General features: G+C 42.6%; 1 protein-coding gene and 1 pseudogene across 1 annotated transcript in view; one reads left to right on the top strand and one right to left on the bottom strand.

Moving 5' to 3' along the window:
* SLC35F4 (solute carrier family 35 member F4) overlaps nt 1-16,499 on the bottom strand; it is a 229,206-nt gene that overhangs the window by 71,860 nt on the left and 140,847 nt on the right. The window lies entirely within an intron of this gene.
* Nucleotides 10,964-11,119, top strand: LOC113909916 (annotated as a pseudogene).

Raw genomic sequence — 16,499 nt, 5'->3', positions numbered from 1 at the left:
AAAGAATCACTGGTGGGCAGGAGGGGAGGCTCCCAGGGACCATCCCTCAAGCTGTTGGCTCAGTGTCCAACCTTAGAGTGATAGTAGTTCAGCTCTGGACCTTTGGATTTTTGTTGTTGTTATTGTTGTTTTGAGAGAGAGAGAGAGAGAGAGAAAATGTGCACACGTGCTAGTGGAGGGAGGAGGGGAAGAGGGAGAGAGAGAATCTTTTTTTTTTTTTTAAAGATTTTATTTATTTATTGGACAGAGAGAGACAGCGAGAGCAGGAACACAAGCAGGGGGAGTGGGAGAGGGAGAAGCAGGCTTCCTGCTGAGCAGGGAGCCTGATGTGGGACTCGATCCCAGGACCCTGGGATCATGACCTGAGCCGAAGGCAGACGCTTAACAACTGAGCCACCCAGGCGCCCGGGAGAGAGAGAATCTTAAGCAGGCTCCATGCCCAGCACAGAGTGTGACATGGGGCTCCATCTCAAGACCCTGAGATCATGACCTGAGCTGAAATCAAGAGACGCTTAACTGACTGAGCCATCCAGGCGCCCCCATCAGCTCTGGGCCTTTGATTCACTTTCCAGCCCCACAAATATAGATACCAAAGACAATTCTGGAAACACAAACGTATTTTGCTTCCTGTCTGCTTTCTAATCAAGACCATAGTTATATTCTGAAAATGTGGCACTGGAGTAATATATGCCAGGGAGCAGATGGTGCTTGCTGCCATGTGCAGAAGAGAGGCCCCTCAAGGGATAGCCACCTTATCAGGTCTGGGTGTGCCTTGGGCTGGTGTATTAGTTTACAAGCACTGCTGTGACAAAGCATCACAAACTGAGTGGCTTCAACAATTGAAACTTATTGTCTTACACTTCTGGAGGCTAGAAGTCTGAAATCAAGAAGTCAACAGAATTGGTTCCTCCTGAGGGCAGTGAGGAAGAATCTATTCCATACTTCTCCCCTAGCTTCTGGTGGTTTGCTGGCAATTTTTGACATTCTTTGGCTGGTAGAAATGCCACCCTATCTCTGCCCTCATCTTCACAGAGCATTCTCCCTGTGTGTGTGTCTGTGTCCAAATTTCCCCTTTTCATAAGGACACCAGTCATAATGGATTAGGGGCCCACACTACTCCAGGATGGCCTCATCTTAACTAATTATATCCGCAATAAACTTACTTCCAAATATGGTCACATTCTGAGGAACTGGGGATTAGGATTTCAACATAAGAATAGTTGGGGGATATAGTTCAACCTATAACAGAAGCTGGAAAGAAAGGAAGACTTCTGAGCTCCCAGCATTCCAGCTTATTTTAAGGTCTGTTGATGATGTCACAATGCCTCTAAACCAGAGGATTTCTGGAGCTCTAGTTACAGCTCTTGATTCTACACTCCATGGTGGCCCCTACTGCTAAATCAATGGCAGCTATGATTCTTCAGAGCTTAGGTGGAGCCATTCGGGACATGTCTCTCTCTACTGGCTAGAGTCATCTTGTCAATTCAGCGTGTTCCTTAGTGTGTATCAGAAAGGAAGAGTTGGCAACTGAACTACCACCCCTCCCTTCTTCCTTTAAGAAAATGACAAATAAATTATTAATAATCTCTTTCTAGAATTGCATGTTACTCAACAATAGTTGAATGCCCGCTCTGTTTAAAAGAGGAGGGGGGCACTGTGCCAAGAGCCGTGGAGGAACAGAAGACGGACAGGCGTCTCTCTTGATCAAGACTACTGTAGACCAGACTGCTGAAAAATAAAGCAATAACACATCAGAGTGTATTTTTTATATGGATATATACAGGATATATATATTTTTTTATATCCAAGTGATCTAAGGACCTAAATTAGGGCTTCACAATCCAGGACTATTTTGAAACCCTCAGTGGTGAGGAGGGGTGGGTGTTGAGGGCTGCGGCAGAGTGTATGTGACATCACTCCAGGGATTGCAATTCACAGATGGTACCTACAAATAGCTTGTACCATGCACCACCATGCACTATGGCTTTACGCTTACCACCTTCTCTTCACTTTCTCAGCCTTGTGATACCACCCCATCCAAAGCTGTTGCTATGGAATAAATGCTATAGACATCACTATAGACTGAATATTGCCCCTAAACTCATGTGCTGAAACCTAATCCCCAGTGTGATGGTACTTGAAGATGGGGCCTTTGGTAGGTGATTAGGTCATGAGGGTGGAGCCCTTGTGAATGAGATTAGTGCCCTTATGAAAAAGATCCCAGATTACTCCCTTGCCCCTTCCACCATGTGAGGACACAGGGAGGATGCAGCCATCTATGTACTTGGATGTGGGCTCTCACCAGACACCAAATCTGCTAGTGCCTTGATCTTGGACTCCCCAGCCTCCAGACCTATGAGAAATAAATTTCTGGTTATGAGCACCCCAGTCTCTGGTGTTTTGTAATGGTAGCCTGAATGGAAAGGGACTGCTGTATTCCTGCCAGTGCCCACATCACAGGCTTCCATGACCCTTTCTTGGTCTCGCTGCCAACACCTATAGACTGGTACTCTACACCAACTCTCACCTCATGCTTGAATGTCACACACAACCAGTTCTCAACAGCGTCATGCCTCATTTATCACCCATTATAAACTGCCAACGTTTAGAAACAATTATTTCTTAGATTAGTGTGGTTATCCCTTAGTGTCACTCCTCCCACTCATTTATATCCTAACGCATGTAATCACCTAATCCCATAGTCCCGGAGGAAGAAAGGAGGAGGGCATGCTCCACATCGCTGCCAGGATCATCTTCCTAAGGCTCAGGGTTGATCCTGTCACTCTCCCATTTGAGAGTCTTCAAGAGTTTTCCTTGTGTCCAGAATGAATGCTACATGTGTTAGCACAGGTGGTCCCACAATTTGCTCCGTCTTTTCACTGCCTGCATTCCCCAGCCTCATCTTCTACTACTCTCCCTTCACATCCTGCATTCTAGCCAAATGGGACTGCTGGTTTCATTTCAACATTTATTTTACTTCCCATTGCTGTGCCTTCATTTTCACTGTTCTGCTTGATATTCCTTGCCCCAGTCATAACGCCAAATCCTACCCAATTCCCCCAATAAGAACCTATCCTTTCCCCGTTCTGTGCTTCCATGACATTGTTAGTATAAATGATTTAGCACCATTATCACATTCCGTTGTGACTTCACTTATAATTCTGCAATTTGTCTTGGCTATTAGATACTATGCTCTGTAGGGGATATACATGCCTGTTTCCTCAAAGCACCAAGCACAGAGACTTACACATGGCAGGTGCTTAGTCAAGATTCAATCTCCACTAGACACCAAAGCTGCCAATGAATCAGGAAGCACTCATTTAAGCATCCTCTGGGTCTTTGACTCAAATGGCTTTTTTTTCTTCTTCTCTCCTTGATTTCCTCTCTGCCCAAGTCTTTTCCATAGGAATTAGTTTCGAAGTGTGTATTTTTCGCCTTATCTTTCTGCTTTTGGGGGATGGAGAAGGAGGGGCAAGAGATTCCCACCACAGCTTCTTAGTCCTTTCCTGGGATTTGATCATTCATAATAGGACATCATCTCTGTTAGGAAGCACTGAGCACAACTTTCCACCACTGATCCTTCCGATACATCAGTGTAGGCTTTAAGTAGGAACTGAGGTGCTCTCATGCTATGGGTCTGTTTGTCCTTTCATGAACTTTCTATATTAACAACACATTGCCATTTGTGATTTTGGCGGGGGGGTTTGGTGTGATATTTTACCTTACCACCTCAGGTTAATGGTTGCTAGAAAGGCTATCCCAATGTCATGCATGCATCATTTCCCCAAAACTACAAGTTTTGTGCTGGTCCTTGCTTTTCTCCACTGTACCACAAAGAGCATTTCATGTGAGAGTCTGTGCAGCTGCAGAAATTTCCCATGACCAATGGGGGCTGGATAGTTCTTCTCTACACCTGTCACCCCGACTCAGAAATCAGGCCCTGACTATGATTTAGTCAGCATAATAATACTGGTGGATAATTCATTATTCTGGGGAATTTGAGGTTTTTAAGCATCCTAAGTCAATAAAGAAACTTTAAGTGAGAGCAGTACCAAAAAAAGAAAGGTTTCAAGTGTGTTTGCCACTAATATTCCTATATACAGCACATTAAGTATGAACTCCGGTAAATTACCATGTCACTGAGGATGTTACTCAACCTCTGTGGGTCTCAATCACTATATCTATTCACAAAGCTTTTTTGAGAATCAAACAAGAGTATATATAAAACATGTCAGTAGTGTGCCTGACACATGGTAAGTGCTCAAGGAGAAGTAGCCATTATGATTATGAAAACTCAGGCAAGTTGCTTTTCTCCTTGGTGACTCTATTCCTCTCTCTGATCAAACAGAGATCATAGTTATCTTTTAGTGTCATCTGATAAGAGTGTTTTATAACTTAATACCCATTAAAAATGCACTGAGAGTCTCGGATGAAAGCCTCTCTATGAAGGGAGAAATTTATACTATTTTTCAGAGAAGCAGTTAGTTGTGATTTAATATGAAACTTGTTCTCCTAATACTTTATTAATAAAACTGACACCACTTATGTAAGCTTTCTAAATGTTCCTATTCATTACTTTAAGTGCCTCTTTATCAAATGGAAATATCTGTGTTGAAACAACTTTGATTCAGCGCTTATCAGACTGACAGTGGTATTCGTCAGGGCTACAATACATTTCTTTGCATGTTTGCATCTATTTGAGATGCTCAACAATTAATTAGAGAGGGAAGAAGTTCCTTTAGTAAAAATAAAACAGCAGATAGGGAAAGAGGAACCATTATCCGTCAGGTTCCAAGGGACTTCCTGATATTTTTGTTCTTTTTATTTCTTTTTTAGTTTAAGGGCAAATCACTGATTCTTAATCTGAATGCCACTCCCCAAACTGAGATCCAGTTTAAAGTCAGATACAGCTCTGGTGGCCAAGGTTGTTTGGAGAAATGCTAAGGGTCATGAATAGGCAAGGCTCATAAATACGGACTGCCCTGCTACCCCAGCCCCAAACGCGAAGCAGACAGGCAAACAAACCCTAGTAGAGTGCCCAGCACACAGGAAACACTCACTATATTTTTCTAATTAATAAATCAGCTCACTTCTACACTTCTAGGGCTTGTGCTCATGAGCAAGAAAGCGGAGAGTGATCTCCCAGGCACATGAGGAAACAGTACATTCTCACCTTCAGAGGTTCACCAGGCACCATTCCTGTGTATTCCTCCTGCCTACTGGGTCATGCTGTCAAGCTTTAGAGTTTTCCTGATCTATTTTATTACGTTATTTTACCAGCCCAACCTAGAGGAGACAGACATATGACCCAACACTACTGACTTTTTGGTTCTACTCCCACCTTTTATGGACTTTTTAATATGATCTTGTCAATGCAATGATTTTTAAGCCAGTAAATAACTAGAGTGATAATAAATCAGGAAGAACAATCCAATACTATTGATAATGGAGGTCAGTTTCCTAAAGGACTTGAATTAGGACATCACACTAGTAGCTACTGTGTGAAGGAAAATGAGGGCTCTGGATCCAGAGGTGAATGTGCTCTCGATGGAAGATAATAAGGGCCCTATCCTCTAAGACAGGGGGTCTCCAACTTCAGTGAGCATCAGAATGTCCAGGAAGCCTTGTTAAAACAATTTGCTTGGCCCTGTTCTCAAAGCTCCCGACTTAGTATGTCTGGAATAGAGTCTGTTAATCTGCATTTTAACAAATTCCCAGGGAATACTGGCCACACTTTGAGAACCACTCCCCTGAAGTTTAGATTGAGGGTTACAAACTCAGGGGTGTTCAACAGCCAGACAGGAACATAAAGAACTGGGTGTAACATCAGGGAATGGCGAGGCCTGTGGTGGGCTGCAAAGATTTCATGAAATAACAGCCACTCAAACCAAAAGCATTACTGTAATCACAGTGCAGGAAGGCTGACATCTGGGACCCTGGCTCAGCTGTTTACTTGCCACTGTTCACTCCAACACCTCGAAACGTATGCTTTTAGAAAACCATAGAAATTCATACCATGATCAGAGTTCTATAACTTGGATTGAGCTTCTTTTTTCCCTAGTCCTTTGTCAGAGAAGTTATAGATCATTCATAGTCATGGCACCATACTAAGTCATGCCCACTGGCAATGAGCTGACGTTGTCACCTGGGACATGTTGTGATTAGAGCATCTTCTAAGAATCAGCAAGGTGTGCTGCATACTGTGCATCTTCCCCTCCAGACTCACTCTCCATCCTCTCCCACCTTGCTGTGCTCCCAGAGGCTTACCGCTGGGGACTGACGGAACGGGGCTTCCTTGCCTTCCAGTTCCTGGCTGGAATGGCCAATGCGAAGCACTCACAAGAGAAAGACTGGAGGCAGGAAGAGGGAGAAGTCACCCACCCTGGGCCATGATTGTCAGTGGTGCTGCTCTTCTAAGACCACAACTCTTATTAGGCGGCCCTCTCCTAGAATTACAGCTATTTCTGGGAACCCTCTCCTTTCCCTGGTTGCATCATGTCTAAGGATGCACATAGCTCCCTGCTTCCCCAGTCCTTGCTGGTCTCCCTCAGCCCTGACCAAACCTTTGTAACTAGTCCCTTCACTGTATTCCAATCGCTCACCCCTTGTGAGTGTCATGTATTCCCCACCTAGACCCTGCCTGATTCAGTTTTACTGGACAAGATGTGGAATATTCCTCATTAGTATCAAAATTACGTAAGACAATCTAGCAGCCACAAAGCAAACAGCAGAACAGTGATCATTTGTCCTTTGGTAAAATCAAGCACTAAATGCTGCCCAATTATGGAATTCATTTTTTTTTTTTCAAGTACCAATCAGGATTCTACTTCTGGAGCCCAGGTTCAGGTTGTTCAGGGGAAGACCAGATAAGCACAAAATCAGCTTTACACAGAGGGATCCTGCTGCCGAAACTTCAAGATTTTTATCATTATCATGGGCCTTGAGGCTCGACAGCCTCTGAAAGCAGTGGTGGGAGCCCCTGACAAAGAGACTGTTGCCACGCAGGGACCCCAGAGCCAGGACACGGTTGCACACACCTAACATCGCAACACGACTGTTCACATTTCTCCACTCTGTGACACATTTGGCACAAGCATCAACCCTTTAGTTCTGTGGGGTTCTGGCAATGGAAAATACCACAAGTAACTAAAAACCGAACTTGATGATCTCCGTCTATTGGTCAGCTGGTGAAATCAGGCTGCCAGGGCCTTGTTAGGAGTGACAGATCAGGATCACTTCTTAGTCCGTGACATGACGACACAAACCAGCCTGGGCCATGAGAAAAAGCCATAAGCGAGAGATGGCAGATAGGCGGCTTGCAGACACGGCACAATCCACAGGCATGTTACCCAGCCCAGACAGTGTTTTCATTTTGTACATTTGGTTGCCACCAGGTAATATTTGGAGGATTTCATATAAATGGCTTTCAGCTTTTACTGAAAAAAATTTTCTTGTAGCAGTCTGACGCTGTACATAGAAAATACTTGATAAACCTTGAAATATTAATGGCCATAAACTAATAAGAGAATGAGAAAGTTTCTGTGTGGCCCAACACCTAAAGAGACACTAATAATCAAGTTTCTGTTGATGGCAAAACAGCCACTAGAGAAAGATGTAGAGAGAACACACATTTAGATCAGCCTAAGTCTCGGCGAACACATTGCTCGTGACTTCATGATTGCTAAGGAACGACTGTGTCCAAGGGCATTATCTTCTCTTTTGTCACTGGAATGGTGGGAGACATGCATTTAACAGGTAGCACGGGGTGGGAAGCTGGCCAGTCCAGCTCAGGTCACAGTTTGGTCACACCAAACTCAGAATGAAAACCATGCTCCCCCCACCCCCCGATGTGTGGCAATAAATGTATCAGCTACTGGGAAGGTTCTTCTGTGAAAACCAGGCTTTTTGACTTTCACGCCTGTCTCATTGACTAGAAGACACTAGGCCACAGTGCCAGATAAGGCTCTGGGTTTGAAAACAGAGCCTAAGCAGTAGTGAGAGTAAGAAGTGACAATGGCTTCCCTGGGCTTGCCGAGAAGGTGAGCAGGCAGGGACCATGTGCCCCGCTTTCCGCCATGGACTAACTTAATGACATGTTTCCACTTCATTGTGGGGCCAAACCATTCTAGAGACTTTCTTTCATCTTCTCCTTCTCTCCCCTTCATCATCCTCACACTTTCAAACACACACGCACACACACACACACACTACACACACACCACCTCCATCACCACCATACAGATGGAGAACAAAAGAGGTTTACAGAGAAAAAGGTACTTGCCAGAATGGAAAACATTCTATTCCTCAACTCAGGTCTTCCAATCAGCCCACCCAGACTCTTCCTGAACTCTGGTTAACATGCACCACAATTCAAGTTTTAAATAATAATAATAGCTAACATTTACTGCACCAAGCATGTAATTATGGGCCGGGTAGGTATATATCACTTTATTTAGAACTCTTCTTCTTCCTCTTCCTCCTCCTCCTCCTTCTTTTTCTTTTAGTTTCAAGTTTTCATTTAAATTCTAGTTAGTTAACATACAGTGTAATATTAGTTTCAGGTGTACAATGTAGTGATTCATCACTTATATGTGATAGCCAGTGCTCATCCCAACAAGTGCCCTCTTTAATCTCCATCACCTCTTTAACCATCCCCCTGCCCACCTCCCCTCCAGCAACCCTGTTTGTTCCGTATAGTTAAGAGTCTGTTTCTTAGTTTGCCTCTCTCTCTCTTTTTCCCCTATGTTCATCTGTTTTGTTTCTTAAATTCCACATATGAGTGAAATCATATGGTATTTGTCTTTCTCAGATTGGCTTATTTTGCTTAGCATAGTACTTCTCTAGCTCCATCCATGTCCTTGCAAATGGCAAGATTTCATTCTTTTTGATGGCTGAGCAATATTCCATTGTGTATATATACCACATCTTCTTTATCCATTCATCAGTCAGTGGACATTTGGGCTCTTTCCATAATTTGGCTATTGTAGATAATGCTGATATAAACATCAGGGTGCAGGTGCCCCTTCGAATCAGTGTTTTTGAATCCTTTGTGTAAATACCTCGTAGTGCAAGGGCTAGATCATAGGGTAGTTCAATTTTTAGCTTTGTGAGGAACCTCCATACTGTTTTCCAGAGTGGCTGCACCAGTTTGCATTCCCACCAACAGTGTAGGAGGGTTCCCCTTTCTCTGCATCCTCGCCAACACCTGCTATTTCCTCTATTGTTAATTTTAGCCATTCTGACAAGTGTAATATCTCATTGTAGTTTTGATCTGTATTTCCCTGAAGATGAGTGATGTTGAGCATCTTTACATGTGTCTGTTAGACCTCTTCTTTTCATTCTCTTGACAAACCTATGAGGCAAGCACCATTCTATCTCAATTTTAAGGCTGAGGAAACTGAAGCTCGGGAATGTTCAAGGTCATCCCAATAGTAAGTGGCACAGCCAGGATTCAAAATTGATTTCTCTGATCCCAGAATCTGAGTAGATATATTACACTGAATATACTAAACTGGTTTCCTCAGATATTGTCATGGAAACGTCCTTTATTGCTGTACAGACCAAAAGGGAGGCACAAAGATGTTAACTATTTCCTCAACATCATAGTCTCTGCATGAGTAAATATGAAGAGAGACCCAGAACTTGAACTGGGGTATTCCCAGGGTTCTAAATAAGCAAATTCTGCCTCAGTTTTGTTTTCCTCTTTCAGCACAATATCATGCAAGCTTCACTCTAGGTAAGATTATAAATCAATGATGTTTGGGCTTCCAGGGCATGAGGGCAGCCTCCAGACTCTTGACAACAAAGAGTTGGGGGCCTCAGTCCCACAACCAACAAGGGAAGGAATTCTGACAGCAACCTGAATGAGCTGGGAATGCCATTTGGTCGACACCTTGATTGCAGTGTTGGTAGGCACTGAGCAGAGGACCCAGTTAAGCCATGCCCACACTCCTGACCCGCAAAAACTGTGAGATGGTAAATGTATCTTATTGTAGCCATTGAATTTGTAGTAATTTGTTACACAGCAATAAAAATACCTGACAAACAATAAAACAGGGATGATGGCCCCCCCAAAAATGCATGTCTAACTTTTTTTCAACTGATAGCAGTCACTTAGAGAAACCAGAAGCAGAAAAAAAGAAAGCTATCAAAGCAGTTTTTAAGTGCTTCATTCTGGAGGATCTAGTATGTGCGTAGCACTCAGCTTAGTGGAGGTGGGGCTTCCTAGAGGATTCAAAGATGTGCCCGACACTGTCAGAGACTCCAAACAAGGAATTGTGGTACATAAAGTTCTAGAAGAGCAGGGTGCTTGGAGAGCTCTGGGGCTAGAACCTCAGCTATGGGACGAAGGCAGGAGGAAGGCTGGGCAAGAGCATCAGGTAGTGGTAACTTCGGATTTAGACCTTCCAGGAAGAGGATTGAGAGCACCTTACAAAGCAGTTTATTGTGAAGCTGGGGAAGTAAACAGGCCTAGTTCTGCTTTTCCTTGGTAAAGAAGAACAAGCAGATGTAGGGATACTCTATGAAGCCTTCTTTAACGTCTACTGATTTATATTCAATATTTTCTAATCCCAGAAAGATCAAAAAGCTACAGAAGGTGTAGTGGACACTGGCTACTGCTGGTAACCCACTCATTCCTCTTATTGACTCTGTGCTTCCAGCCTGCAGCACCTGTGACTTCTGAGATTTGCCCTTGAGCACTGGAACCACCTCATCCATGCAGAGAGCCAGGAGTGCCTGGGAGGCCTACCGTCACTTCTACCCCAGTGCTCCCAGCTGGCAGCCAATAATATGATAGACCAGTGTGGAAGTACAACAGCCCAGTTTCTTTCCCATGAAGCAGGACAAACCCTAGAATAGTTAATACTCCAGAGCTCCCAAGAGAATCAGACATCACTTAAAACCACATCCTTTCTCTCTTTTTCACCGCCATCCTGCTCTGCGTGGCTGACTGCTTCTCACCATGTCTTCTCACAAGACTTTCAGAATCAAGTGATTCCTGGCCAAGAAACAAAAGCAGAATTGTCCCATTCCCCAGTGGATTCGGATGAAAACTGGTAATAAGATCAGGTACAACTCCAAGAGGAGGCACTGGAGAAGAACCAAGCTGGGTCTGTAAGGCATACACACATCATGAGATGACACACTTAATTGGCACACATATTTAATTAAGCTGCAGGAAAGTCATGTGTTCTATCATTCTGTAAACATCCTTCCTACCTGGCCATAGACTTGTCTTATCATGGAAATGATTTTTCTCTGTGACTATGTCTCTGCACCAGTAGGTTGGTTCAGTAATAAATGTGAGACTTTTCGGCTCTAAACAAACAAACAAACAAACAAAAAAACACATCCTTTTTTGGTTTCTTCTCCATTCCCTAGCCTGCTCCCCTTGCTGGGGATGCTCCTCCTTGGAGCATTTCCCTAATAAATCTCTTACACTCAAATCCTTAGCTCAGGACCTGCCTCAAGGAGAACACAAATTAAGAGAAATAGAAACATCCCATGACTCTAGACATGTGGTGTTTGGCTGCATTTTGTAGCTCATTGATCTAATTTGCCCAGAGAATATATCTAGAACATTCTCTGGAAAGGGGTAAGTCACAGCATCATGCCCATCCACCAAGGTAACACACTTCTTCCTAAGTGCTCCATTATCTGATGCCCAATCCTAAGATCCAACACTTTTTGTCACCACCTTGCAGCTGCTGCCAAGCTCAGCCAAGCCACTATGGACAAAGATCCTGCAAACGATCTACTTGACCTGGACAAGGGACAATGTGGCCGAGTCTAAAACCCACATTTAAAAGCGAAAAAATTTTTTAAAAAGGTGAAAAATCAAGAATTATAAGTGATCTCAAGAAGAACTATAATAGGAACAGTGACCTTAGCTCTCTAACCCAAAACTTGTGCCATGACAACATACACTATGACCCATACTCTCTCTAAGGGTTTATTATGGAAGAAAAATTCAGGTCCCTGGAATTTTTCCCTACTAAGTACACAAAGATATGCTATTGGCCCCTGTGAAACATGTGAAATCAAGACAATATTAACACTATGAATATATAATTGTAAAATACCTCTCCTAAAAAGTGAAACCCTTCCCTGTATCATATATTGCTTTCATTTATGCTTAAAATACTTAAGAGAACTTGCCATATGGCTTTTTAGAGTTGGAAACTAAAGAGAAAAAAATAAATGAATAACATATGTCCTTACTTGGATCCTTATCCAGCATGGTAAAGAATATCTAGAAGGTAAGTTTTACTCTTTTCACTTAGATTTGAAACAACATAGTTGTGTTAGGACAGAAAAGTAGGCCACCAACAAAAGCTGGATCCCTTCATACGAAACAGAGTCTTTTAACCACACCGTCCCCTCCCACGAAGCCGTTTTCACAATTTCACAGAGCTATTTTAAAATTTTCTTTAAGGAAAACAGAAATTAAAATTTCCCTAAAACAATCCTTTAAGGAAAGGCAACAAAGAGGGCTCTTGGGTGGCTCAGTCATTAAGTGTCCACCTTCCGCTCAGGTCATGATCCCGGGGTCCTGGGATCGAGCCCCACATCGGGCTCCCTGCTCCGTGGGAAGCCTGCTTCTCCCCCTCCCACTCCCCCTGCTTGTGTTGCCTCTCTCGCTGTCTCTCTCTGTCAAATAAATAAATAAAATCTTTCAAAAAAAAAAAAGGGGAAAGGCAACAAAGTATTTCAAATTTGAGTCAGCAATTTATTGCCTGAACGCTGTTTAATCTTCATATATTACTTTTTTTTAAAATTTTTTATTGTTATGTTAATCACCATATATTACATAATTTGTTTTGGTGTACTGTTCCATGATTCATTGTTTGTTCATAACACCCAGTGCTCCATGCAGAACGTGCCCTCCTCAATACCCATCACCAGGCTAACCCATCCCCCCACCCTCCTCCCCTCCAGAAACCTCAGTTTGTTTTTCAGGGTCCATCATCTCTCCTGGTTCGTCTCCCCCTCTGACTTACTCCCCTTCATTCTTCCTCTCCTGCTATCTTCTTCTTTTTCTTTTTTCTTAAAATATGTTGCGTTATTTGTTTCAGAAGTACAGATCTGTGATTCAACAGACTTGCACAATTCACAGCGCTCACCGTAGCACATATCTTCCCCAATGTCCATCACCCAGCCACCCCATCCCTCCCACCCGCGACCACTCCAGCAACCCTCAGTTTGTTCCTGAGATTAAGAATTCCTCATATCAGTGAGGTCATATGATACATGTCTTTCTCTGATTGACTTATTTCACTCAGCATAACACCCTCCAGTTCCATCCACGTCATTGCAAATGGCAAGATCTCATTCCTTTTGATGGCTGCATAATATTCCATTGTGTATATATACCACCTCTTCTTTATCCATTCATCTGTCGATGGACATCTTGGCTCTTTCCACAGTTTGGCTATCGTGGACATTGCTGCTATAAACATTGGGGTGCACGTACCCCTTCGGGTCCCTACATTTGTATCTTTGGGGTAAATACCCAGTAGTGCAATTGCTGGATCGAATGGTAGCTCTAATTTCAACTGTTTGAGGAACCTCCATACTGTTTTCCAGAGGGGTTGCACCAGCTTGCATTCCCACCAACAGTGTAGGAGGGTTCCCCTTTCTCCACATCCCCGCCAACATCTGTCGTTCCCTGACTTGTTAATTTTAGCCATTCTGACTGGTGTGAGGTGGTATCTCATTGAGGTTTTGATTTGGATTTCCCTGATGCTGAGCGATGTTGAGCACTTTTTCATGTGCCTGTTGGCCATTTGGATGTCTTCTTTGGAAAAATGTCTGTTCATGTCTTCTGCCCATTTCTTGATTGGATTATTTGTTCTTTGGGTGTTGAGTTTGATAAGTTCTTTATAGATTTTGGATACTAGCCCTTTATCTGATATGTCATTTGCAAATATTTTCTCCCATTCTGTCGGTTGTCTTTTGGTTTTGTGGACTGTTTCTTTTGCTGTGCAAAAGCTTTTTATCTTGACGAAATCCCAATAGTTCATTTTTGCCCTGGCTTCCCTTGCCTTTGGTGATGTTTCTAGGAAGAAGTTGCTGCAGCTGAGGTCGAAGAAGTTGCTACCTGGGTTCTCCTTTAGGATTTGGATGGACTCCTGTCTCACGTTTAGGTCTTTCAACCATTTGGAGTCTATTTTTGTGTGTGGTGTAAGGAAATGGTCCCGTTTCATTCTTCTGCATGTGGCTGTCCAATTTTCCCAACACCATTTGTTGAAGAGACTGTCTTTTTTCCACTGGACATTCTTTCCTGCTTTGTCAAAGATGAGTTGACCATAGAGTTGAGGGTCCATTTCTGGGCTCTTGATTCTGTTCCATTGATCTATGTGTCTGTTTTTGTGACAGTACCATACTGTCTTGATGATGACAGCTTTGTAATAGAGCTGGAAGTCCGGAATTGTGATGCCGCCAGCTTTGCTTTTCTTTTTCAATATTCCTCTGGCTATTCGGGGTCTCTTCTGGTTCCATACAAATTTTAGGATTATTTGTTCCATTTCTTTGAAAAAAGTGGATGGTATTTTGATGGGGATTGCATTGAATGTGTAGATTGCTCTAGGTAGCATTGACATCTTCACAATGTTGGTTCTTCCAATCCATGAGCATGGAACGTTTTTCCATTTCTTTGTGTCTTCTTCAATTTCTTTCCTGATTATTTTAGTTTTCTGAGTACCGATCCTTTGCCTCTTTGGTTAAACTTATTCCTAGGTATCTTATGGTTTTGGGTGCAATTGTGAATGGGATCGACTCCTTGATTTGTCTCTCTTCTGTCTTGTTGTTGGTGTATAGGAATGCCACTGATTTCTGTGCATTGATTTTATAGCCTGCTACTTGACTGAATTCCTGTATGAGTTCTAGCAGTTTTGGGGTGGAGTCTTTTGGGTTTTCCACATAAAGTATCATATCATCTGCAAAGAGTGAGAGTTTGACTTCCTCTTTGCCGATTTGGATGCCTTTGATTTCTTTTTGTTGTCTGATTGCTGTGGCTAGGACTTCTAATACTATGTTGAATAGCAGTGGTGAGAGTGGACATCCCTGCCGCGTTCCTGACCTTAGGGGAAAAGCTCTCAGCTTTTCCCCATTGAGAATGATATTCGCTGTAGGTTTTTCGTAGATGGCTTTTATGATATTGAGGTATGTACCCTCTATCCCTATACTCTGAAGAGTTTTGATCAAGAAAGGATGCTGTACTTTGTCAAATGCTTTTTCTGCATCTATTGAGAGGATCATATGATTCTTGTTCTTTCTTTTGTTAATGTATTGTATCACGTTGATTGATTTGCGGATGTTGAACCAGCCTTGCGGCCCAGGGATAAATCCCACTTGGTCGTGGGGAACAATCCTTTTAATGTACTGTTGGATCCTATTGGCTAGTATTTTGGTGAGAATTTTTGCATCCATGTTCATCAAGGATATTGGTCTGTAATTCTCCTTTTTGATGGGATCTTTGTCTGGTTTTGGGATCAAGGTAATGGTGGCCTCATAAAATGAATTTGGAAGTTTTCCTTCCATTTCTATTTTTTGTAACAGTTTCAGGAGAATAGGTATTAATTCTTCTTGAAATGTCTGATAGAATTCCCCTGGGAAGCCATCTGGCCCCGGGCTTTTGTTTCTTGGGAGATTTTTGATGACTGCTTCAATTTCCTTAGTGGTTATAGGTCTGTTCAGGTTTTCTATTTCTTCCTGGTTCAGTTTTGGTAGTTGATACATCTCTAGGAATGCACCCATTTCTTCCAGGTTATCTAATTTGCTGGCATAGAGTTGCTCATAATATGTTCTTATAATTGTTTGTATTTCTTTGGTGTTGGTTGTGATCTCTCCTCTTTCATTCATGATTTTGTTGATTTGGGTCATTTCTCTTTTCTTTTTGATAAGTGTGGCCAGGGGTTTATCAATCTTGTTAATTCTTTCAAAGAACCAGCTCCTAGTTTCATTGATCTGTTCTACTGTTCTTTTGGTTTCTATTTCATTGATTTCTGCTCTGATCTTTATTATTTCTCTTCTCCTGCTGGGTTTAGGCTTTATTTGCTGTTCTTTCTCCAGCTCCTTTAGGTGTAGGGTTAGATTGTGTATTTGAAACCTTTCTTGTTTCTTGAGAAAGGCTTGTATTGCTATATACTTTCCTCTCAGGACTGCCTTTGCTGTATCCCAAAGATTTTGAACAGTTGTGTTTTCATTTTCATTGGTTTCCATGAATTTTTTTAATTCTTCTTTAATTTCCTGGTTGACCCATTCATTCTTTAGTAGGATGCTCTTTAGCCTCCATGTATTTGAGTTCTTTCCGACTTTCCTCTTGTGATTGAGTTCTAGTTTCAAAGCATTGTGGTCTGAAAATATGCAGGGAATGATCCCAATCTTTTGGTACCGGTTGAGACCTGATTTGTGACCGAAGATGTGATCAATTCTGGAGAATGTTCCATGGGCACTAGAGAAGAATGTGTATTCCGTTGCTTTGGGATGGAATGTTC

Source organism: Zalophus californianus, chromosome 6, assembly GCF_009762305.2.
Source record: "Zalophus californianus isolate mZalCal1 chromosome 6, mZalCal1.pri.v2, whole genome shotgun sequence".
Classification (NCBI taxonomy): domain Eukaryota; kingdom Metazoa; phylum Chordata; class Mammalia; order Carnivora; family Otariidae; genus Zalophus; species Zalophus californianus.
This window is presented reverse-complemented; position numbering and strand designations above follow the sequence as displayed.